This window comes from Rhinoderma darwinii, chromosome 5, assembly GCF_050947455.1.
Source record: "Rhinoderma darwinii isolate aRhiDar2 chromosome 5, aRhiDar2.hap1, whole genome shotgun sequence".
In the NCBI taxonomy this organism is placed as follows: Eukaryota; Metazoa; Chordata; class Amphibia; order Anura; family Rhinodermatidae; genus Rhinoderma; species Rhinoderma darwinii.
This window is the reverse complement of record NC_134691.1, coordinates 93,251,669-93,277,714: the sequence shown is the minus strand read 5'-3', so window position 1 is coordinate 93,277,714 and position 26,046 is coordinate 93,251,669. Positions and strand designations below refer to the sequence as shown.

The following is a 26,046-nucleotide window of genomic DNA, read 5'->3' as shown; positions in this document are numbered from 1 at the left end:
TGAGTACCGATGGTTATTCAACCTCGTTTTAAAATCACATGTAGTTTCCCCTACATACAATAAATGGCAGGGGCACCAAAGTACATAGATAACCCACTCTGTATCACAGGTTACATGATGTTTAATCTTAAATGACTTATGTGTCACAGGATGATCAAAAATATTACCCCTCTGCATAAGATTGCAGTTGATGCATCTATGGCATGGGAAATTTCCTGGTCTTAAAGGAACAGTGTCATCACAAATATTTTATTTATATGTTAAAGATGTTAGTGCCTTAATATAAACGTTTATTTTCATTTGTGTGTTTGTGTTTTACTGTTTCTTTTTTCCACACTTTTTCTTCCCTATGGGGGCTGCCATTTTTTGTTCCATTTCTGTGTGTGTCGATTAACGACACACACAGACATGGAATACGGCAGCCACAGTCCCATAGGGACTGCGAACGGCTCCCGTCCCATTGACTGCCGTGTACGGCGTCTGTGTGGGAACTGCGCATGCGCCGCTCCCACACAGTCCTATTCGAAATTGGCGCCGTCCGGCGCCATTTTCCTGTGGACCGGAAGTCGCGGCCGGACAGTGATATTACTACTTCCGGTCGCGGCTTCCGGACAAGTGCACATGGGACAGCGGCAGCAAAGGGAGCGGACGGGCCGCGGCGGCAGGAGCAGGTAAGCGATTTCAATGTATGTTAGTGTTTGTGTGTGTTTACTACTGCATGCAAACCTACTACACTGTGAGTTACCTCAAAAAATGGCGACACACAGTGTAGCAGGTTAAACCTTTCAAACCCCTCGTTTATCCCGGCACTAGCCAGGATAAAGGAGGGGGGGATGCTGAGCGCTCACTAGAGCGATAGCTTTTAACCCAATGTTGCAATGCTGCAATTTTGGGAACTAGCTCCAAACAGCTCCATCTAGTGACCAAAAATGGGTAGTATTATAAATTTTGAAAAATTTGAAAAAATTTATAATATTTCCTGACTCGCGAAAAAAATAAAAAAAATTTGAACAATGTTTAATCACCCACACACTAAATGTTTAAATTTTAAAAAAAAAACATGTTTTTGGGGCGACACCATGCCTTTAAAGACTTTAATAACGCTTGTGTCCCTTTTAGCTGTTGTACACCAACTCTGGTTCTGACAAGATTGTCCCGCAGATTCTTAGATCTACGGTAAGAAATTAAGGGCGGATTGTTAAGTTCACAAATATGGTTATAGCTATTTTTAATGATAGGCCAGTGTCTATTCAAAATGCTGGATACACTACCGCTCAACACATTATATGTAGATATGAATGGTAATCTTTTGCTTTTAATGCGCTTACATGGTTTAGTCAATGTTTCCCTCGGGATACTCTTGATCTTCATTTTGTGAGTATATAATAAATGTTTAGGGTATCCCCTTTGAGCAAAATTGGAAATCATGAGGTCTAGGGACGTATCTAAATCATTCGGATCATCCACAATCCGTTTTGCTCTCATCATCTGACTTAATGGCAGAGACCGTATCATGTTCTTAGGATGACAGCTCTCAAATTGTAAAAGGGTGTTACGATCTGTATCCTTCGTATATAACCTAGTGGTTAGGACATTGTCCCTCAGTATTACATTGACATCCAAAAACTGTACCATTTCATTGGAATAGGTCATAGTAAATCGGATATTATGATCAATCTGATTAAGGAACTGATGAAAAGACTCCAAATTTGCTACAGTGTCCGTCCAGATGAGGAAGACATCGTCTATGTATCTCCACCACCCCAGTATATATATATATATATATGTATATACATACACAAACATACATGCACTTTTTTGGGGGGGGCATATGTATTGGGGCTATTGCCCCTAACTTATTAAGACCTTAGCGACGCCCATGGCTGCTAGTGCTGCATTGTTGGGTCACTTAGGAGACCCATCATTGCAGCTGAAAGCTGCGGGCCATCGGCCATTAGAAGATAGGGGGCCCAAGACGGACTTTTGCATCGGGGCCCATGGGCCTTTGTCATGATCTGTGGGTATGTGGACCCACTGGGCAATACCGCCGTAGCAGCTGGCCGAACAACAGAGTACCAAGTCAATAAAAAGTCCAAGCACAAGGGTACCTGTAATAGTCCAGACAGTAGCAACGGCTTAGGCACAGATGGGACCATGGCGGCAGGTGATGCAAAACGTGGCAGATGACACCAGACGTGGTGTAACACCGCAGACGTGGTAGACGGCAGAACCTAACTCCAACACTATAGAGGGCACAGGAACAAATACAGCACGGGATACAGGATACAGGTAGCAGGGCACGGGAACAGGATACGACAAAGTTACCATTTGCAAGACTAACAGAGGAATACAAACAACACTCAGGCAAGGAGTGAAAGGGCAGGGGCCCTTTTATAGTCCAGGATGATTAGGGCTAATTTAGAACCATAATTGCATGTGTGCGCGCTGGCCCTTTAAGGCCGGGCACGAGCATGCGCACACACCCTACGGGATACTGCAGAGCGGAGCGGAAGTGAGTGCTGGTGTCTCCTGGGGAGGAGATGCGAGCCAGCACTTACAAGTCCTAGACCGCGGCAGTCGAGGGGTGAGTAACCACGACGGGCCACGTCCGTGGATGTTACAGCCTTTAGCTATGCCCCTGTATCCCACCCTTTGACAGATGCCATTGAAACAAGATAATCAAAGTTATTCACTTTACCATCTAGTTTTAATGTTATGGTTGTTTGGTATATATTCCTTATTTGCATTAATATTTCAATTAAGTGCAAGGAGTCTGTAACACCCCCCTCCTCCCCCTAAATTGTCCATTGCAGATCCATTGGATGTTCTTTTAAATAATTAGCCATGTAATTATGTTAATAAAATTATTAATAAAAGTCAAAAAAATGAAAACAAAATTGAAAATATAGATATATAAACATGTAAAAGATTGTTTGTGATTTAAATTATGTTATTTGAAATAAATCTGTTATCTTATTTATGGTTTTCCCATAATCATGTGTCTTCTTTGCATAGTACACAAGGGAAAAGGAACTCCTACCCTGAGGTGGGGATTCCACATGACAGCCCATATTCTAGCAATGCAAATTCTTCTCAGTGTTTCCATTGATTTTAATGGAAATCAATTAGCTATATAATACAGTAAGACATGCAATTTCTAAATAGACAATAAGGCTTCATAGTCAAGCGCACTGAGGCACATGTCTATTATTTTCAGGCACATTATTTTTTGTGCAGGATGTAACTATATTACATTTTACCTTGCTTTGTCATCTTGCATGTCAATTAAGATAACATTAAAGAAAATCAGTAAATTCGTATTCATTTTTTAAACAGAGTAACATCCCATTAAGCCATACAGAGATTTCTGTTTCTACAGCTTGAGTTTTGTGGACTGAACTAAAAGAGAAAATTAAAAATCAGATTTCTAGAGCATAAAAGCACCATAGGGAATACATCTATTAAATATCGCATGTCCCGTCATTTTATAGAAAGACATCAGAGCAACTCATTTAATCTCAAACTGACAGGTTAGAAACATGTTCTTTCATTTTAGCCACAAGCCAAAAGATTTAAAATGTGGTGCCAATAAGAATTATATTATTTAGTTAGACTGGAAGGGATGAATGAAAGTGTAGATGTCGGCATGTTCATCTTATACCTTCAGAATTTGTTAACACAAACCTTTTCTCAAATGGATAGAAATAGGGGAAACAATAAAAATAGGAAAAAAAATAGACACAAATAGTCCTTATATAATACAAGTAACCAGGGAAGATTTGCTTTTCATTTTTATTGCTTTTAATATTATCACTTTGGATTTGTGTAAACCCTTAGGGCTTATTCAGACGAACGGGATATACGTCCACCCTGGACGTGCTTATCCTGTTGACGACCCGGATCAACTTGAGGATCCAGGAACATGCTCAGGAGATTAGTCGGGAGTGACGACCCTATAGACTGGCACCCACGTTGAAGTGACGCTTGCTGCCTTCTCCAGTTGTTCCACCTAAAAAGCTAATGCAGGTGGACAGAATCAAGTTGTCCGATCAGGGGAAACTGCGCAGATGCTCCTCAGGTCTGTGTCTGTATTGTGGCCACAAAGGCCATTTTGTGCTTAAATGACCACAAAAGCCGGGAAACTTCAGCAAACTTCAGCACCTAGGGTTGTTTGGAGGGACAACCCTTGGTGGAACGCCAAATGCCAAATCCTCTCCCATCTGCCATGTCTGGTATCATCTGTCATGTCTGGTGTCATCTGCCACATCTGTGTCATCTACCACACCTAGTACCATCTGTGCCGAGGCCTCTACTACCCCTCTTGTCTGTCTGGACTCTTACAGGTACCCTTGTGCTAAGGACTTTTTGCATAGACTGTTGTTTGGTCAGCTGCCTCTCCGCTACGGCGGAGCGGCCTAGTAGGTCCACATACCCCAGGACTGTGGCACATGTCTTTTAAACATATCCTATAATAGCCTATTAGTTAGTTATCCATCACAGCCGCAGTTTAACATATACGTCTGGAGTTGTTCCCGGAGTATACGTCAAACAGAGACCATATACGCAGTGTGAAAAGGGCCTTATCCTCAAGGCCTGGAAACTAAGAGCACAAGTCACTGCTCCATGGAGACTCAAATCCCTACATTTCCTCATCAGGAAAAGGCGTCCTAATCAGTTATCAGTAGGCCATGACCTGTCGAGAAGAGACAAGGACAGCTGACCAGTACAGACAGAAAAGACAGGTAATATATACTTATTCTCAAAATATCAAGCGGCAATATTCAGATAGACCAACAGTAAAGTAGCCTTAAAGTGTAACTAAGCATTCGACACAGTGCTCGGACGTTTAGTTACCCTTTAAATTTCCTACTATTGTACACCACCAGGAAAGCCGACATTAGCCCCGCCCGCTGGAACAAACGATCTGACATGTTGAAATCCAACATGCCCTATACCTCTTTCCTCCCATCTGCTTTCAGGGGAGGGTCGGGACGCATCGATACACATAAAGTCATCAAAGGCTGCCAAAATCAGCGAGTTTGTATGACTTTTATGTGTTAGGGCATTTTTATAATTCCCTTGCCACTCTATACATATGGTAAGCCCTTTCTTGTCTCAGCCAGACTTTTGGTATTTTGCATTGCACATTATAGGAGAGAATGTAAGATAAATCATCTGAAAGTTAAAGTGACTGTTTAGTCATGAGCTTGCAAATGATACGTAATCAGTACCTATAGGTGATACTTTCATCCTTTTTATTTTCCTCAATGTTCTTTGCTGGACTGCTTTTTAGCTCAGCTCCGTTAGAGCAGAGTCGTGATCTGTGACTACAGCTTAGCTACAGAGCCTACAGAGAGTCTGATGTAGTCTGGACTCCACCTCCCTCCTGGATTATTGGTTCACGCTGCTGGTCTGTCTCCTCCCCACTGCAGATCTGCGTATTCTGATTAGCTGCTGTGTATCAACACAATCCAGCACTAGCGCACCTAGAATTCAATGCACGGAGAGCTGATTTCCATTATAGCAGGGGCAGATTAAATATAATGTACATAGTACTAAACCACCAGCGAAAAAAAGAAACTTATCAGGTAATTACCAAACATATACTGAGCCATATAATCCTCAGTAAGGGGGAGCCTGGAGAGTGGCTTTAACTTCAAAAAATTATATATAAATAACTGGAGATGAACTAATTACATCTACATGAATCACATTCAGTCTGAATTTCCCAAATGTTTCAGATTTGGCTAAATGTTCAGGGTTTGTGGCGCATGAATCGCAGGGCTGCCGTTTTACAGATTAGAAAAAGCATGACATTACTTTGGGCTGGGTTCCCAAGCAGCCTTGTGCACTGGGTATATCCCCCCTCTGCCCATATACGTTGCTGTCATTATGACATTACTAATGCTGGCTTGGCATTAAGAGCTTGAAAGGGGTTGGATTCAGTCCTAGAAGACATCAGAACATCAGACACGAGTTTTCAGGGCAATCTGGGCACTTTCAATTCGTGGCAAATTTATTCGGACCAAGTAGAATTGGATGGCCGAATCATACGTATTGGACCCAAAACTAATTTTGGGAAGTTCGCTCATCTCTAATAATCTCCCATGCTCATAGACTAATTGCCTAATTGCATTTGATGAATTCATTATATGATCTCTCCATTAGCCTCTTACCGACATTTGACGTAACTATACGTAATAGTTGGTGGGGGTAATATGGAGCAGACCTACGGGCTGAGCCTGCTCCATACACAGAGTGTTTCGGCTGTAAGTGGCCGGGATCGGAGATAACTTTGGTCCTGACCAATTAACCCCTTAGATACTGTGGTTAACAGTGATATCTAAGATGTCAGAAAGGGTGGGTGAGTTCCTTCTATCACTTCTTCAGCCCTCCACAATGCACTTGCGGGGTGCCAATTGTTGATACAGTGGCACTTGTGGGGTGCCAATTGTGAAAAGTTCTGAGGCAGGCCTTACTAGGAGCCAGTAAATATCACAATATACTGCAATATATAAGTACGGTACATACTTTTTTAGTAATGTACAAAAAATAATAAAAAGTTAAAAAAATTCATTCTTCCCCCAAAATAACGTAAAAAATACTTCAAAAAAAAATAAACTGCGTCTGTAAAAGTCAGAAATACTATGATATAACATTATTTATCCTGCAGAGTTGATGACACCGTCATTTTTTTTTTTTTTTTAAAACACCAAAATGGCTGTTTTTTGGTCACCTTAGCTCCCAAAAAAATGGAATATACTGCTCTATTGTTACATGAATGAACAGAGACACATGTGGTGGCAGAGCAGCGTGTATACTGTGATGCCGGGGAATCCTCTGGAGTGATTCTCAGCTGACAAGACACCACAAAGATGCTCTCATGCTCCAGTATCCCGAGCACCAGCAGCGGCGGCACTCTCCATTGGGTGGCGAGGAGAAGGCAGAGCAGCCTGCAGACGGCAGCGCACTGTGCGTAAGACGCGTTGGTGAATAGCAAGGTGAGGCTACACATAGTATGACGTACTCTGGCAGCCGGCTTGGGAGACGCAGAGACCGCAGCGGGGAGGGCGATGCAATAGGCAAAGTAAACAGAGAAGAGCAGCAGCATTGGCGGCGCTGCTGGTTCCGAGCCCTGACAATTGGATTAGGAGGCGTGAAGCCTGAGTGTCCTCTCCAGACGTGCACAGCATGTTCCGGGAGCGGGGTCTGCGGCGTCCCCTGAGCGGTAAGGAGCGCACATTACACGGTGACCTTCCTGCACATTACCTCACAGGTGCACAGCGCAGAGCGGGCGGGGGGTTGGGAGCCGCTCGGTGGTACTTGCTGCCTCCAGCACCTCCTCACGTCTGCAGCATCTTCGGTGTGTGAGAATGGCCGCTCATACATTGCCTTATTGTCATGGTGGTGTAGGGTTACTCACCCCCTGCAGCCGCTATACTATGCGTGCAGTGTAGGTTATGGCCACCGCACGCCCTGTGCAGGGCATCCCGATCTAATGAGGTAAATAATGCAGCCATGATGAGTCCGGGGGTCAGTGTTACACTTGGGAGTATGTGAGGACAGGGACTTGTGCCCCCTGCTCCATGTCCTCCCAATGCCCCCCTGGAACTGCCGGTGCCCTGCAAGCCTAGTGTTAAACTCCAGCATGACATCCTTTATTATCCAGACCGTATATAGACATTATTCCACAGCCCATCCTAGCCTGCGGATCATGCTGCACTGTGTGACTCACCCTGCTCTATAATGTGTCAGACATACAGTGTGGGGGCTCACCCTGCTCTATAATGTCAGACATACAGTATGGGGGCTCACCCTGCTCTATAATGTGTCAGACATACAGTATGGGGGCTCACCATGCTCTATAATGTGTCAGACATACAGTATGGGGGCTCACCCTGCTCTATAATGTGTCAGACATACAGTATGGGGGCTCACCCTGCTCTATAAGGTCAGACATACAGTATGGGGGCTCACCCTGCTCTATAATGTGTCAGACATACAGTATGGGGGCTCACCATGCTCTATAATGTGTCAGACATACAGTGTGGGGGCTCACCATGCTCTATAATGTGTCAGACATACAGTGTGGGGGCTCACCCTGCTGTGCCCTGCCTGGTCCTGTGTGTAATAATTGTATTATAGATGTGTGTACATATCACTATACACTGTGTGTAATCATTGTACTATAGATGTGTGTACATATCACTATACACTGTAAACATTGTACTATAGATGTGTGTACATATCACTATACACTGTGTGTAATAATTGTATTATAGATGTGTGTACATATCACTATACACTGTGTGTAATCATTGTACTATAGATGTGTACACGTCACTATACACTGTGTGTAATCATTGTACTATAGATGTGTGTACATATCACTATACACTAAACATTGTACTATAGATGTGTGTACATATCACTATACACTGTGTGTAATAATTGTATTATAGATGTGTGTACATATCACTATACACTGTGTGTAATCATTGTACTATAGATGTGTACACGTCACTATACACTGTGTGTAATCATTGTATATCACCATACACTATGTGTAATCATTGTACTATAGATGTGTGTACATATCACTATACACTGTGTGTAATCATTGTACTATAGATGTGTGTACATATCACTATACACTGTGTGTAATCATTGTACTATAGATGTGTGTACATATCACTATACACTGTGTGTAATCATTGTACTATAGATGTGTGTACATATCACTATACACTGTGTGTAATCATTGTACTATAGATGTGTGTACATATCACTATACACTGTGTGTAATAATTGTATTATAGATGTGTGTACACGTCACTATACACTGTGTGTAATCATTGTACTATAGATGTGTGTACATATCACCATACACTGTGTGTAATAATTGTATTATAGATGTGTGTACATATCACTATACACTGTGTGTAATCATTATACTATAGATGTGTGTACATATCACTATACACTGTGTGTAATCATTGTACTATAATGTGTGTACATATCACTATACACTGTGTGTAATCATTATACTATAGATGTGTGTACATATCACCATACACTGTGTGTAATCATTGTATTATAGATGTGTGTACATATCACTATACACTGTGTGTAATCATTATACTATAGATGTGTGTACATATCACCATACACTGTGTGTAATCATTGTATTATAGATGTGTGTACATATCACCATACACTGTGTGTAATCATTGTACTATAGATGTGTGTACATATCACCATACACTGTGTGTAATCCTTGTACTATAGATGTGTGTACATATCACTATACACTGTGTGTAATCATTGTACTATAATGTGTGTACATATCACTATACACTGTGTGTAATCATTGTACTATAGATGTGTGTACATATCACTATACACTGTGTGTAATCATTGTACTATAGATGTGTGTACATATCCCCATACACTGTGTGTAATCATTGTACTATAGATGTGTGTACATATCACTATACACTGTGTGTAATCATTGTATATCACCATACACTGTGTGTAATCATTGTACTATAGATGTGTGTATGTATCACTATACACTGTGTGTAATCATTGTACTATAGATGTGTGTACATATCACTATACACTGTGTAATCATTGTATTATAGATGTGTGTACATATCACTATACACTGTGTAATCATTGTATTATAGATGTGTGTACATATCACCATACACTGTGTGTAATCATTGTACTATAGATGTGTGTACATATCACTATACACTGTGTGTAATCATTGTATTATAGATGTGTGTACATATCACTATACACTGTGTGTAATCATTGTATTATAGATGTGTGTACATATCACTATACACTGTGTAATCATTGTATTATAGATGTGTGTACATATCACTATACACTGTGTGTAATAATTGTATTATAGATGTGTGTACATATCACTATACACTGTGTGTAATCATTGTACTATAGATGTGTGTACATATCACTATACACTGTGTGTAATCATTGTACTATAGATGTGTGTACATATCACTATACACTGTGTGTAATCATTGTATTATAGATGTGTGTACATATCACTATACACTGTGTGTAATCCTTGTACTATAGATGTGTGTACATATCACTATACACTGTGTGTAATCATTGTACTATAGATGTGTGTACATATCACTATACACTGTGTGTAATCATTGTACTATAGATGTGTGTACATATCACTATACACTGTGTAATCATTGTACTATAGATGTGTGTACATATCACTATACACTGTGTAATCATTGTACTATAGATGTGTGTACATATCACTATACACTGTGTGTAATCATTGTATATCACCATACACTGTGTGTAATCATTGTACTATAGATGTGTGTACATATCACTATACACTGTGTGTAATCATTGTATTATAGATGTGTGTACATATCACTATACACTGTGTGTAATCCTTGTACTATAGATGTGTGTACATATCACTATACACTGTGTGTAATCATTGTACTATAATGTGTGTACATATCACTATACACTGTGTAATCATTGTACTATAGATGTGTGTACATATCACTATACACGGTGTGTAATCCTTGTACTATAGATGTGTGTACATATCACTATACACTGTGTGTAATCATTGTACTATAATGTGTGTACATATCACTATACACTGTGTAATCATTGTACTATAGATGTGTGTACATATCACTATACACTGTGTTTACTCTATATGGCTATGCACTATATACACTTGTATTATGAATGTGTAGGTATAGAGGTGTAATCACTATATTACGTTATGTGAGTTGGTGAATGTATGTCTTTCTAATTCATTCTGTTCATACACCTTTTTGTACATTTGTGTAATTTTTATATTCTAAATTGAACTGCACATTTATGTAAACAATGTAGGATGGTCATGGCTGTGTACTGTGTCTAATCACCCCCCAGTATTGACTATTAGGCCAGCTCCTATGTATATGATGGTACATATTTAATGATTGTATTGTGGATGGATGTGTATATGACGCTCATGAGGCTATGGAAGTGCAGTCACTCTACAGTATTGCCTATGAGGCTATGTACGTGTAGTCTCCTACTACTGGCATCACACTGGGCTAAATGCAGGTGACGTCAGTGTAAAAATGAGAATGGGTGGTGTGTATTACATCAGCGGCAGCTCCTGTTCCTCTGCAATCTCGTGTATAGATTTGTATAGGAGTTTGTGTTGGCATTTTCTGATATCGCTGCTTGTATAACCAGGATTACCATCCTGCTCTCTTTCTGCTTCTTATCGGCGGCTATCTACACTGGAGAAGCAATGGTAAGTGCTGATGTTGCAGTGGCATCCTGGGCTCAATGCTTTGGTGGGGGTGGAGGTATCACCTGTCATATAAGAGAACAGGAGCGCTAGTGGGCAGTGTATAATGTCTTGTCATGCTACTCGCACAATTACTGTATGTACTTGTGTATAATGAGACTTCATCCCTGAAGTATGCTTTTTTCACACGGACATGACTTTGAGCAGACAATGCAGTTTTGTTCATTACACCGAATAGTGCGGTACAAGCCGGTGTTGTATTCATAATAACGTCAGTAAAGGTGTGAGACGTGAGATGTTCACAAATTGGGGTTGAGCTGTGTTTGTGTTACGAAACAAATCATTTGTACTAAAAGTCTTATCAAGTCGGTTTTGATAGAAGATAGTCTTCATTCTCACAGCTGTATGAATGGTCTATATCTGTGAGAACTAATCCCATTCCCACACCCCAAAAAGGATTATACAGGATTAGGTAGGGTACCATTTTTTTCTCTCCAAAAACAGTGATAAGTCTGTACATAGGCTGTCTCTCATATTGCAGTTCAGCCATTTTTGCATGAATTGGGATGAGTTGCAATACCACACATGGCCATTGGTTAGATGTGGCGCTATTTCTGAAAAAGAAAAGGTCCTTTAGGCTGGATTCACACTCAGCATTTTTCTGCTTTTTTAATGGCGTTTTCAGTGGCATTTTTAACTGCATATTTTTAGGTAAAACGCATTGCGGCAGATGTCAATCTAAATTTTATTGTGAATTATTGAAAAGGCTACATGCAAAGCATTTCTGTTTGTGGTGTTTTTGTGCTGTTTTTTGGGTCAGTGATGTTTTTTTCAAAACACAGTATGTTTCAGCTATGGCGTTTTTCTCATAGGTTTCTCTGTAGGACTTCATATTTTCAATAAAAAATGCATATACTCAATGACACTAAATAAAAAAATGCCATCAAAAGCGCTGCTCGGCTATTTCCATAACTCCCGTAGAGTAGAATGGAAACAGATGGCCTTTCTCCACTAGCCCCCATCTGGAATCTGCGGCCAACCTCCGACACATCAGACGAAATAGGGATATGGTGACCCACGTTCTCAGTATAGGTGCGGTTCCCAGAGCTGAGACCCGCATCTATCAGACATTTATGGCATATCCTGTTGACATGCCATAAATATCTAAGATGGTAATACCCCTTTAATGAGATTTTCCAGGCTCGTGAAAGCTGTTCAAAAATAAAATATGACTGACGTCACCGCTGCAGGACAGTGATTGGCTGCCATGGTCACGTGTCCTGATGACATGTCATTGTCGCAGTGGTGTAAACAAAGATGGGTGATGTACCATGCAATCATTGATGTGGTAACGGCGGAAGGTGGTTTAAAAGGTGAATAAATACTTTTTTTTTATATTTAAGACATTCATAATGTTTTTTAAAGCCTGGAAAATACTTTCAATTCCCTTTTCACATCATGTTTATAACTATACAGTTGAGTCAAAGGTTTTGGTTTTCTTCCACGAAAGAACATGTATGAAACTGTGTGGCATATAGTGGCATACGTGTGCCTTTTATTGTACGATAAAAACATATACTGCAGCATATAGTGTTTTTGCTTTATGGAATAGTGTAGCATGCTTAGGTTGCTCCATACATCAACAAAAAAAATCCAGATCTTTACCTATCAAATATATGCCAAAAGTAGACATCTCGTTTGGATAAATTTTTTTAATATCGAAAAAGGGTGTAAAAGGGGCCTAAGTTGGGAAGTGCAGAGAGTTGTTCAGTTAAAGGTAGCATCGGAGCAGCCATTGTGATTTGGGTGTCCAGTGGAAATATCAAACTCATATATAGTATATATGAGCATATTTCTTTCTATAGCAAGAAATATTGTGATGCGCTATAGAAGCAAAGGGTAGATATGTAGAAACCACTACGTTTTGTTCTCAAAATCAGTAGAAATCAGTTAGGGTATGTTCACTCGCTTACTAAAAACTGTCTGAAAATACGGAGCTGTTTTCAGCTCCTGATTTTTAGGCATTTTGAAGTCACATTTGCGACTTTCGTGGTGTTTTTTATGGCCGTTTTTGGAGCTGTTTTTCTATAGTCCATGAAAAACGACTCCAAAAACGTCCCAAAAAGTGACATGCACTTCTTTTTGTGGGCGTCTTTTTACGTGCTGTTTTTGGAAAACGAGGCGTAAAAAACTGCTTCCGTATTTTCAGGCGTTTTTCGAGGCGTAAATGCTTAGAAATATGCCTGAAAACACTACGTGTGCACATACCCTTAGGGTATGTTCACACGGCCTATTTTCAGACATAATTCGGGCGTTTTACGGCTCGAATTACGCCTGAAAAAACTGCTCTAATACGCCTACAAACATCTGGCCATTGCTTTCAATGGGTTTTACGATGTTCTGTTCCAATGAGGTGTATTTTTATGTGTCGCTGTCAAAAGACGGCGCGTAAAAAGACGCCCGCGTAAAAAAAGTGCATGTCACTTCTTGGGATGTTTTTGGAGCTATTTTTCATTGACTTCAATAACGTCCGTAAAATACGCAGTGAAAAACGTGATTAGTTACAAAAACGTCTGAAAATCAGGAGCGGTTTTCAGGCAAAAACAGCTCCGTAATTTCAGACGTATTTTACCACTGCGTGTGAACATACCCTTATACTGCGTGACTTTCCCAAGGTAGATTGTTCTGATAGTAGCAAACATTAGCACAACTGAATTTTGGCATAGCCCCTTATGATCAATTTTGGCAAATTGTTTTTGAACTCTACAATTGTAGGGATAATGAATTGCAAGTGTCACGTCTCTAGGTCAGAAAATAGTTTTGTGCACATTCATATTAAATATTGGGACTCATAGGTCTAGTTCGCACGGCGGATTTTGCCAAAATCCACCACGGAACTATTGCTGCCAATGGCAGGAAGATTCCTTCCTCCCATTGACATTAATGGGAGGTTCGGGCAGAATCCGCCGAAGATCGAGCAGGACGCTTCTTTTTCCCACTAGCTGAAAAAATCAGCTAGCAGGGAAAAAAGTGTCCGACACCCATTGAAATGAATGGGAGGCGGAATTTTGCGGTGGAATCCGTGGCGGATTCCGTCTGCAAAATTCCTTCGCATAAACATTACCTTTACATTTGAATTCCTGTTTGCAGAATAAAAGAATTGTAACAATATTTGTTACACTTTTGCTTATGTTTGTAAGTAGACTTTCCTCTAAACAAGACAGCCAAAAGATATTGTGCCACAAATGAAGTGCTATAACAACTTTGGTTATGGACGGATAAGGGACTGTTCACATCCAAACTTGAAGAGCAGCACAGCAGAGCCAGACCTCACAAGGGTCAATTGGTTGCCAGCCTCCAGGGATCCGACTTGTAAATCCCTCAAACATAGACAAATCAAGGAAAAGAGGCAGCACTCCAAATTGAAGATGTAAAAAATGTTTTTTATTCACCGATATGTGCAAGGGATGCAACATTTCAGCTGCTCAATGCAGCCTTTGTCAAGCTACGCTATTGATTCCGTGAAAAAACCCGGAAACCTTGCGGAACGGAGACAAACGGAAACCATTTGCAACGGCAGCATTACGATTGAAATCAATGGTAATGCAAACTGAAGCTATGGTTTCCATTTGCCTTTCCATTGATGGGTTCCCCTGATGGAAAGGTCTGACGCAACCGATGAACGGAACCTAACGCTGATGTGAACCCGCCCTAACTTCATCGCCGGGGATTCCACTTCAGAAGTCCCTGACGTCACTTTGTCCATATATGAACACACTGAAGTCAGGGACTTCTGCTGGAGCGGAATCCCCAATCCCCGGCCACAGCCTTGCCGAAGCTGTGGCTGGGGATTGGTGATTCCGCTCCTACTGGGAGAAAAAAAATACTCTCCTCCTCACATGCACTTTGCACTGTGAGAAGGAGAACGAGCGAGCGACGGAAGACATGGCCGTCACTTGGAGCACATTCAAGTGATGGCCGTGTATTACCCGGCCCCATAGACTTCTATGGGAGCCGGGAGAACGGCCGAAAAGAGGACATGTCCCATTTTTGGACGGCTGGGTTTCCCGGGCCGTCAAAAGATCGGTCATGTGAATAGCCCCATTTGGGGTCTATTGTTCCTACTGCAGCCGTGTGACGGCCGGTTTTTGAACGGCCGTCACGCGGCCTGGAAACCCTGTCGTGTGCATAAGGGCTAAGGCTCTGTGCACATCATGGTTTTGGCCAATGTCTAACATATACACCGCAAAAGGTCCTGACCTATAGGTTAAATGTAGACTGCCTTAACAGTGGCATCTGTTTATTGATATACGTTAAATGTATACGTCATGAACTGTCATGACTCTGTTCATGACGTATACGCTAAACGGATGACATTATAGTCTATGGGTGGTGGATGCCACTGTTAGGCACCTATTTAATGAATATGCCGCCCATAGACTGTAATGGTATCCATTTAACATATATGTCATAAAAGGCTATTGAAAATCCCATGACATATATGTTAAATGGATATACCTGTAACGTTTACCATATAGTGGCATATGTCACCCTTAGGGCTTATTCAGACGAACGGGATATACATCCGTGTAACGCTCGTGATTTTCACGCACGTCGCACTGACCTATATTAGTCTATGGGGCCAATCAGACAGTTGCGTCATTTTTACGCAGCGTGAGTCCGCTGCGAAAAACTCACGACATGTCCGTTCTTTGTGCGTATTTCGCGCATCACGCACCCATTGAAGTCAATGGGTGCGTGAAAATCACGCGCACCACACGGAAACACTTCCGTGGGACGAGCGTGTTTCGCTCAACAGCTGTAAAACTATGAATGAAAACAGAAAAGCACCACATGCTTTTCTGTTTACAAACATCCAAATGGAGTGTCATAATGATGGCGGCTGCGCGAAAAATCACGCAGCCGCGCATCATACAAAGATGACACACGGAGCTGCTAAGTGCCTTTTGCGCACTCAAAACGCGGCGTTTTTTGCGTGCACAAAGCACACACGCTCGTGTGAATCCGGCCTTAGGCTGTGTTCACACGCTTACCAAAAAACGTCTGAAAATATGATTTTCAGACGTTTTTTATTCAAACTCGCATTTTTCGTGGCGTTTTTTACGGCTGTTTTTTGGAGCTGTTTTTCTATAGTCAATGAAAAAACGGCTCAAGAAGTGACATGCACTTCTTTTTCACTGGCGTTTTTCAAAACGACCGTGTAAAAAAACGCCCCGTCGGAACAGAATGCGGTTTTTCACATTTAAATCAATGGGCAGATGTATGGAGGTGTTCTGCTACCGATTTTTTTGTGCCGTTTACAGCCCCAAAAAACGGCTGAAAATAAGCAGTGTGCACATACCCTTAGGGTCTGTTCACACGCTTAGCAAAAAACGTCTGAAAATACGGAGCTGTTTTCAAGGGAAAGCAGGTCCTGATTTTCAGTCTTTTTTTTTTTTTTTTTTTTTAGCAACTCGCATTTTTTACAGCTGTTTTTGGAGCTGTTTTTTTCTATAGAGTCAATGAAAAACGGCTCAAGAAGTGACATGCACTTCTTTTTTGCGGCCGTTTATTTACACGGCCGCGTAAAAAAACGGCCCGTCGGAACAGAACACAGTTTTTCCCATTGAAATCACTGGGTAGATGTTTGGAGGTGTTCTGCTTCTGATTTATCAGCCATTTGCGGCCTGTAAAACGCCCGAAAATAAGCCGTGTGCACATACTCTCAGGGCCAGTACACAGAGTTTTTTGACGCGGAAAACGCGTAAAAAAACGTCTGAAAAAGCCTCCCATTGATTTCAATGGGAGGTGGAGGCGTTTTTTTTTCTATGAGCAGAAAAACCGTCTCGCGGAAAAAAAAAAGCGACATGCCCTATCTTCGTGCGTTTATGTCTCTGCCTCCCATTGATGTCAATGGGAGGTCAGAGAAAGCGTATTTCGCTGCGTTTTTTGCCCGTGGCGCTCAATGGCCGCGAAAATCGGCATGTAGGCAGGGCAAAATCTGCCTCAAAATTCCGTTTGGAATTTTGAGGCAAGTTTTCCTCTGCCTACACGCTGATTTTCGCTGTTTTTCGTGCCATTCAGCGCCGCGGGCATAAAATGCTGCTAAATACACTTTCTCTGCCTTCAATTGATGTCAATGGGAGGTCAGAGGCATAAACGCCTGAAGATAGGGCATGTCCCTTCTTTTTCCCGCGAGCTGGTTTCTCCGCTCGCGGGGAAAAAATGCCTCCACCTCCCATTGAAATCAATGGGACGCATTTCCGGAAGTGTTTTGGCGCATTTTGCGGCACGGTTTTCGTGTCCAAAAACTCGTAAAAAACTGTGTGATCTCCCCCACAGACTCCCATATTAGAAAAACGTATACAGCACAGTACGCATTTTTTTGCAGGATCCCTCTGGATAGAAAATCGTAAATGACTACACTATTCTTCCCTAAAAAAAAAAGGTATACTGACGTATGCCGGCCCAACGGAGGCCAAAAGGCTAATGGAGCTGTATGAACGCGTTTAGCGTGTACGTCAGGGCCCAATTGGAGCGTGTACAGAGCCTAACTTGTGCCTCTCTCAATGTTACTTTGATCCGTGTCATCATTAGGTGGCTGTTGTTTGGCTGACTGTTCATGTGGTTTTGATTTAGCATCATTATATGCACATGGCTTGGAAACGTATTATACATTTCATTAATACACATGTAAAATACATTTAGAAACCTATGCAATATGTGTGTGAGTATACTGAAAGCATCCAGTGATTTTTACAATTGGATGGTATGTGCATGTAATGTACTTTATAGGTATGTATGAGAGGAGGTCTGAAAATAACAGATGAATAATTAAGTTTTAGCATTCCAGCTCCGCTTGTGTGTGATGACAGGATTCCAATTAACTGCCTCAAATTGTGAAGTTAAAATGTTCTTTGATATATAAGTGATGTTCGCTACGCTGTAGGAAGAAATAGGCTTACATGTTGTCGGTTTATGTGGCCTACAGTAATTTTCGATTACGTGAATGTCTTTATTCTAATACCATAAAATTCTGTCAGTTCAGAGTGACTCCAAATTGAAATGAGGTTCCAAAACAAATCAAAACATTGTTCCTTTCCTCTACTCCACTTCCCCTCATTTGGGGTTCCTCAGGGCTTAGTGCTGGGTCCCCCCCTGTTTTGCAGATTCCAGTACCATCTATATGCTTATGATGACAAACTATACACCACTTTCCGTAAAATCTCTCTTGCAGTGCTGAATAACACCAGTGAGTATCTGTCAGCAGTCTACTCTAATAGATCTTTTCTTTACCTCAAACTTTTAAGTTTTCCAGAATTGAAGTCCTTATTTTCCACTACTTAGGGTATGTTCACACGGCCTATTTACGGACGTAAATCGGGCGTTTTTGCCCCGAATTACGTCCGAAAATAGCGCCTCAATAGCGCTGACAAACATCTGCCCATTGAAAGCAATGGGCAGACGTTTGTCTGTTCACACGAGGCGTAATTTACGCGCCGCTGTCAAATGACGGCGCGTAAATAGACGCCCGCGTCAAAGAAGTGACCTGTCACTTCTTTGGCCGTAATTGGAGCCGTTATTCATTGACTCCAATGAATAGCAGCGCTAATTACGGCCGTAATTGACGCGGCGTTCAAGCGCCTGCACATGCCGTTACGGCTGAAATTACGGGGATGTTTTCAGGCTGAAACATCCCCGTAATTTCAGCCGTTACGGACGCCCTCGTGTGAACATACCCTTACAATCATTGCCTAAACCTGACATTTTTGTTTCCATGTGCAGCTCCACAATCTCCCCTCAGCTACAAGTCCACTTTCTTGCAGTCATATTTGACTTAAAACTTTCTCTTATCACAAACATTCAATCACTTTCCAAATTATTCCATCTTCATCTTAAAGAGAACCTTTCACCTCTCCATACATGTGCAGCATGTAATGGGGAGGGCTGCACAAACCCTGGGGCACTTTACATGTTTTTTTCTACCCTCCTCCGTTATTTAGTTATTGGTGCCGTTATATTTGGCGCCCGATATTTAAATAACCCCCTGAACTGTCAATGGGGCGTGTACTGGCAAGGGGGCGTGTTACTATGGCTGTGACACTGTCCAATCAGATATGGACAGTGTTACATCAAGATAGAGGAGAGACTGTGCACGCGCACGCTCTCACTCTTCAGCTTTCAAGATCAGTCTTCTGCCGAACTGGCAAGGGGGCGTGTCACTGCTACGGACAGTATAAGAGCTAGGGAGCGCGCGCATTGTCCGTAGAGGAGACACGGCCCCTTGCTAGTTCGGCAGACAAAGTACAAAACTGATCTCTCGCAAGAGCTGAAGAGATGAGAGCACGCTTGCGCGCGCTCCTCTCCACAGCTCATACACTGTCCGTGGCAGTGACACGCCCCCTTGCCAGTTCAGCAGAAGACTGGTCTTGAAAGCTGAAGAGTGAGAGCGTTCGCGCGCACACTCTCTCCGCTATCCTCGCTCTTGCTGTAACACTGTCCGTATCTGATTGGACAGTGTCACAGCCATAGTAACACGCCCCATTGTCAGTTCAGTGGGTTATTTAAATATAATGGCACCAATATCTAAATAACGGAGGAGGGTAGAAAAAAAATGTAAAGTGCCCCAGGGTTTGTGCAGCCCTCCCCATTACATGCTGCACTCAGCTGCACATCTATGGGAGGTGAAAGGTTCTCTTTAAAGGGGTTTTCCGGAACCAATAAATCCTCTTCTGCCAAACTAAACATGTACAATCAAATATTTTTTCAATGTACCTGCGTTTCATCAGATGTTCGTATCGGTATATTTCTTCTTTGGTCACGTGACGCCTCGCTAACCCAAAATCCGAACTTCCTTCTCAGCCACGTACATGCTGTAACTTCCGGTTTCCGGCTATCAGAATGGACGGTTACGTCATAAGTGACGTGACTGTACTCACTGCTAAGGGGTGTTACAATCTACTCTTACTCCGCCTTCCGATTTAGATGGAGAGGTTTTGGGAGAATCGCTTGGAATCATGGGATTTGTAGTGTTTATTCAGAACAGGAAACGGACGTTCATAACAAAAGAGCTAGGTCAACAAACTGGATAATACACCACGCAGGGAGCATATAATGAAGGAAATGAGCCGTAAAAACATGTGGGGAACATAGTCTGAACATAGTTAACAGATATTAAGGAATATAAAATTACAAAAACTATGTTGCAAAACCCGTTTAAGGGCTTATTCACATGAACGGGTGTCAAATCGGCTGTGAAAAACTGCCGTGTTTTTTACGCCCAATTTGCATCCGTGATAAAAAATTCCTATAACACGGCCAATTATGCCGTTCGTGTGAATAACCTCTAAGGACATCTCTCATTTCCATCCCAATCTCTCCACTGATACTGCTGAAAGACTAATTAATGTTCTCATCTTTTCCTGTCTTGACTTGACTTGAAATGTAGTATTAGGGCTTATTCAGACAAACGTATAATACGTCCGTGCTACGCGCGTGATTTTCACGCGCGTCACACGGACCTATGTTAGTCAATGGAGCCGTTCAGACTGTCAGTGATTTTCACGCAGTGCTGCGTAAAACTCACGACATGTCTTATATTTGGCCGTTTTTCGCGCATCACGCACCCATTGAAGTCAATGGGTGTGTGAAAACCGCGCACGGCACACGGAAGCACAACCTTGTGCCGCGCGTGATGTGCGCTACAGTAGTCAAAGCTATGAATGAAAACAGAAAAGCACCACGTGCTTTTCTGTTTACAAACATACAAATAGAAAGTCATAATGATGGCGGCTGCGCGAAAATCACGCATCATATGTTGCTGACACACGGAGCTTTTATGGAACTTTTGCACGCGCAAAACGCACACGCTCGTGTGAATCCGGCCTTATTTGGAGTTTCACAAACCATACTGGCTCTGCTTCAATGTATCCTCAATACAGCTGCAAGGCCTAATTTTCCTGGCAGGAGTAACTAGTAGTAAAGCAGGGCAGCATTGGGGAAAACAAATTCCAGCTACTTTAATGCAGACAGCAAACACTATTTTGCAGTCTGTATTCTGTGAATGTCATTCTCACAGTGGCAGTTGCAATGTGTAGACAGTGATTGCGTCTGCTTTTATTTTGGTGACGTTCACAGAATGGAGCCTTGGCAAAGGGGGGGGGGGGTTGTTTTGTTTTATTATCTATCTCAATCCCATTTGTAAAGGAAGAAATTCTCATCACAATATTACTTTAGCGACTGATTATAATGCAATTCCCTAATGTAATAGTTAAAGTGACTCCAAACCAGAGCTTCTTTTGAATAATGCAGTGCAGTCAAAACCTATAACCCTCCCAGATGTCTCTTGCTATTGCATACTTGTCACACTGAATGGCTGCTGATCTTTAACCCCTTAATGACAAGCCTATTTTAAACCTTAATGACCAAGCCATTTTTTACGTTTTTCCATCGTCGCATTCCAAGAGCTATAACCTTTTTATTTTTTCGTCGACATAGCTGTATAAGGCCTTGTTTTTTGCGGGACAAGTTGTATTTTTTAATAGCACCATTTTGAGGTACATATTATTTATTGATTAACTTTTATTAACTTTTTTTGGGGGGGGAATAGAAAAAAACCTGAAATTTCGCCACTCTTTTTCGTGTCTTAAATCAACGACGTTTACCGTGTGATATAAATAACACAATAACTTTATTCAGCGGGTTGTTACGATTGCAACGATACCAAATTTGTATCGTTTTTGAATGTTTTGCTACTTTTACACAGTAAAAACGCTTTTTTAAAAAAAATTATTTGTTTTTGTGTCTCCATATTTGAAGAGCCGTAACGTTTTTATTTTTTCGCCGATGCGGTTGTATGAGGGCTTTTTTTTGCGGGAAGACGTGTAGTTTTTATTGGTACCATTTTGGAGTAGATGCGACTTTTTGATCACTTATCACATTTTTTTTAAGTCAGGATTCACAGAAAACAGCAATTTTTCCATAGTTTTTCATTACATTTTTTACGGCGTTCACCGTGCGGGTTAAATATTGTAATTACTTTATAGTCGGGCTCGTTACGGACGCGGCGATACCAAATATGTGTAATTTTTTAACTTTATTTTGTTTTTTTAATAGTAAAGCATTTTGTAAGGGGAAAAGGTGGGTTTTTCATTTTTTTTTCACATTTTTTTTTTAATTAACTTTATTCAACTTTTTTTTAACTTTTTTACTAGTCCCATTAGGGGACTATAATATGCGATTCTCCGATCGCTATTATAATACACTGAAATACTTTTGTATTGCAGTGTATTACTGCCTGTCCGTTTAAAACGGACAGGCATCTGCTAGGTCATGCCTGCGGCATGATCTAGCAGGCATTCGCTCCAGGCAGACCTGGGGGCCTTTATTAGGCCCCCGGCTGCCAATAGAGACACAGACACTCTGCGATCTTATCGCCGGGTGTCGGTGGGATGAGAGGGAGCTCCCTCCCTCTCTCCAAAACCACTCAGATGCGGTGCACGCTATTGTGCACCGCATCTGAGGGATTAAACGGGTGAGATCGATACATGCATGGCTACGGTCGTGTGCATGAGGCCTAAGTCTTTCAAGTTGCTACTTAATAATAATAGCCCACTCTTCTTTGCAGAACTGCTTCAAAGTGCATGTGTAGCCTTCAACTTCATCAGACATTTGTTTGAGACACGTTAGAAGATATTACAGGCCGAAATGCACACTATCGTGTGCATGAGGCTGTGCAGTACCAATGATCTCAGTGGGATTGCTATCAACTGCTCTTGGAGATATTAAAATCTATATAGAAAGTCAACTGAAGATGAAGGGACAAAACGTTCTAGCAAGTGCTGCAGCCATTTCATTCTTGTAATCTCTTGGGTCTTGTGTGCAGTGTAATCTCAATCATTGCACTTATGCTGTTGCCTGTATGGAGAATAGTCACTCGCAATTGCAGTGCTGTTTGCAGCATTTGGCTCCTGCAGGCTCTAACAACTCCCACCACCCCGGCATGCCTGGTCAAAGTCTCTCCTCCTTTTCATACGTGGCACCCTTTTCACCTGCGGAGATCCCAGACCAGATTCCAAAATTCAAACCGCATGCCCTTAAATGAATTCAGATCCCGACCAGATGGCAAAATTAATTCAGACCCCAGACCAGATTCCATAATATTTTTAAACCGCATACCCCAAAATTAATTCAGACCAAAGAAAAGATTCCAATATGAATTCATACACAAGATTAAAACACAAAATTAATTCAGACATCGAACCACCCCAAAATAAAATGTCATACCAAAGACCAGACCCCTATCTACTTACCGATCCTGGGTCCCGCCTCAAGCTCCTGACGCTGGGTCCTTGCTTACACAGTCCAGCGTCAGGATTTGTATGAGCTGATGCTGGTCAGCGTCAAGGCCCTTGTGAGTAAGGCCCCAGCAGAAGTTACTTTGGAAAAAGTAATGAGCCCCATTACATTGAAGGGCCCATCTACCACTGGGGCCCTGTGTAACGTCTGTGGTCGCCGACCACGAACTCCTTCCATCCGGTCGACGCCCTTCTCTCCAGAATTGTCTGCACATGCAGCCGCCCTGTTCCACAGTGACCACCAGGGTGCGCTCGCGAGCTCAGTCCAGACAAGGATCCAGAGCACACTGGACTATAAGAAGGGCTGTGACCCTTCTTGCCATACCTGAGCCTTGTTGTCGTTATCCTCGTATGTTTATGCAAATGGTCTCCTAAATGTTTTCCAGTTCCCAGTGTTCATCGTTCCTGTAACCTGTATCCCGTTTTATCCTGGTCAAGTGCCGTGTTGAGCTGAAGTTGTGCTGTGCTGTGTACCACGCCTGTCCTGCTGCGCCACGCTTTGCGCCTGCCTGCTGCTTAGTCCCAGCCAAGCCTGTCTTGCTACTGTCTGAGCTACCACAGGTACACAATATGAACTATAGACTGTGTCCTGTTGGCCAGCTGCCATACCATCAAGGCGGTACGGCCCAGTGGGTCCACATACCCAACGTGACGCCCTGTTTAAGATTTCTTAAGTTATTGAGTGGTAGCAGCGGGCCCCTATTTTTTTTTCTTTGTGGCCAGGCCCCTGGGGGCAGTACTAGCCATACTGTCCTCATGGCCGCCCTGCCCAGGCAACATTTTAGTGATGGGTCAAAAGATGTTCAAAGTTGCACTTACACTTTAATTTCCGATACAATGGTAATTATTGTGCACAAACTGCTTATTTCAGGTCCTGCACAGAATTTTTGTTTGGTTGACCCTGGACTAAGCTAATCTAAAACCTAAAAGGCATTCTCCAGGCTTATAAAAAAAAATAAAAAATACAGGAACGTAGCTATATGTGTCTGAATTCTCACCAGGTGATGCTATTAGAGCTCAATAGTTATTTTTTCGTTTCATTATGTTGCCCAGCTCTGTACAGCATCTTTGTTTTGATTCTGCCAGGATTTTCTATTTTGGCGAGACTACCATGTAAGGCCCTGTGGGCATCACATTTATGCCCTCCGTTTGGCATGGACATCTGAAAGCTCCCGATGTACATGCATTAGACTGGCAGGGGCCAAAAGAGTGTCCTATTGGCCCCTGTCGGGCTGGTATACGTTAGTATACCTTTTTTTTTATTTTTTATTGAAGATAGAGTAGCATAGTAGATGCTTTTCCATCCCGCCAGATCCTGAAAAAATAAATAGATTTTGTTCATTGGGCCGATGGGTGATGGATATCACTATATGGCATCTGTCACAAGCTTCCATTAAACGTATGCGCTGCCCCGCCCTGCCCGCACACTTGAAAGGTTTGTCTCCCCATGATCTAACGCAATGTCAGCTCTGTGGGATCCTCTAGGATCCACACAGAGAACCCGGCACTCGAAACATATATCCATCTGAACGGTGGCCCTATCAAATGCAGGAACAGATATGCTATAAATGTCCAATCCCTGGGACCAGCACCTATCTCTAAAACGGGGCTGTCCATCCTATCAACTGCCGATGGGCGCCGGCTTCTTACGTAAGAGGTGGCCGGTTTTTCCCGGAAACTGCTCAGCGGGTTTTGCTACGCGGTTACTAGATTCCCATAAAAGGGAATGAGAGTTATGGAAACCGCGTAGCACAGCGAACTTCGCTGTTTCTGGAACACTCCAGAGCACTCATATTCACTTTCCTATTCACTTCTATTAGAGTTCGGGAAACCGTATAGCAAAACGCGTCCGGCTGTTTCCAGAAAACCCTGCCACCTCATAACGAAGTGGCTGGAGCACAGTGACTGTGGCAGAAGGTAGGACGCTGGTCAGGGGTCCCCATTTGAGTTAGGTGCGGGTCCCAGAGGTGGGACCAACATCTATCGGACGCTGATGTCATGCCTGTGGCTATGCCATAATTACCGAGATGGGAATACACTTCTATCCTGTATAGTTTTATATTTTTTTTATTTTGCATATTTGTATTAGATTAATGATCTTATTTGTCATACTATGAACTTTGTTTTTATTTTCTTAAACGGTTTTTATAATCAATTCTAATATGTAGGTAATGTGGTCGCTATTAATGTAAGCAGTTTTTATTTCTGTGCCAGTAAATATTGCTACTTGGCTCACTTTTGTGACAGGCTAGGGTTTTGTTCACATCTGCGTTTATATTTCTTCTGTTCTGCTCTCTCATAGGAGCAGAACAAAGATAATAACGGCAGTGACGGATCTGTAGCATGATGGACAACAACAGCGCCCGA

General features: G+C 42.2%; 1 protein-coding gene across 3 annotated transcripts in view; it reads left to right on the top strand.

Moving 5' to 3' along the window:
• The first annotated feature begins 6,838 nt into the window (after window positions 1-6,838).
• The window catches only part of DTNA (dystrobrevin alpha), a 238,541-nt gene continuing 219,333 nt past the window's right edge, over window positions 6,839-26,046 (top strand). The window contains exon 1 of one of the 3 annotated variants that reach the window (XM_075826277.1): window positions 6,839-7,001. The gene's annotated coding sequence lies outside the window, so the exon portion shown is untranslated. The other 2 variants (XM_075826275.1, XM_075826276.1) reach the window with 2 other exon arrangements.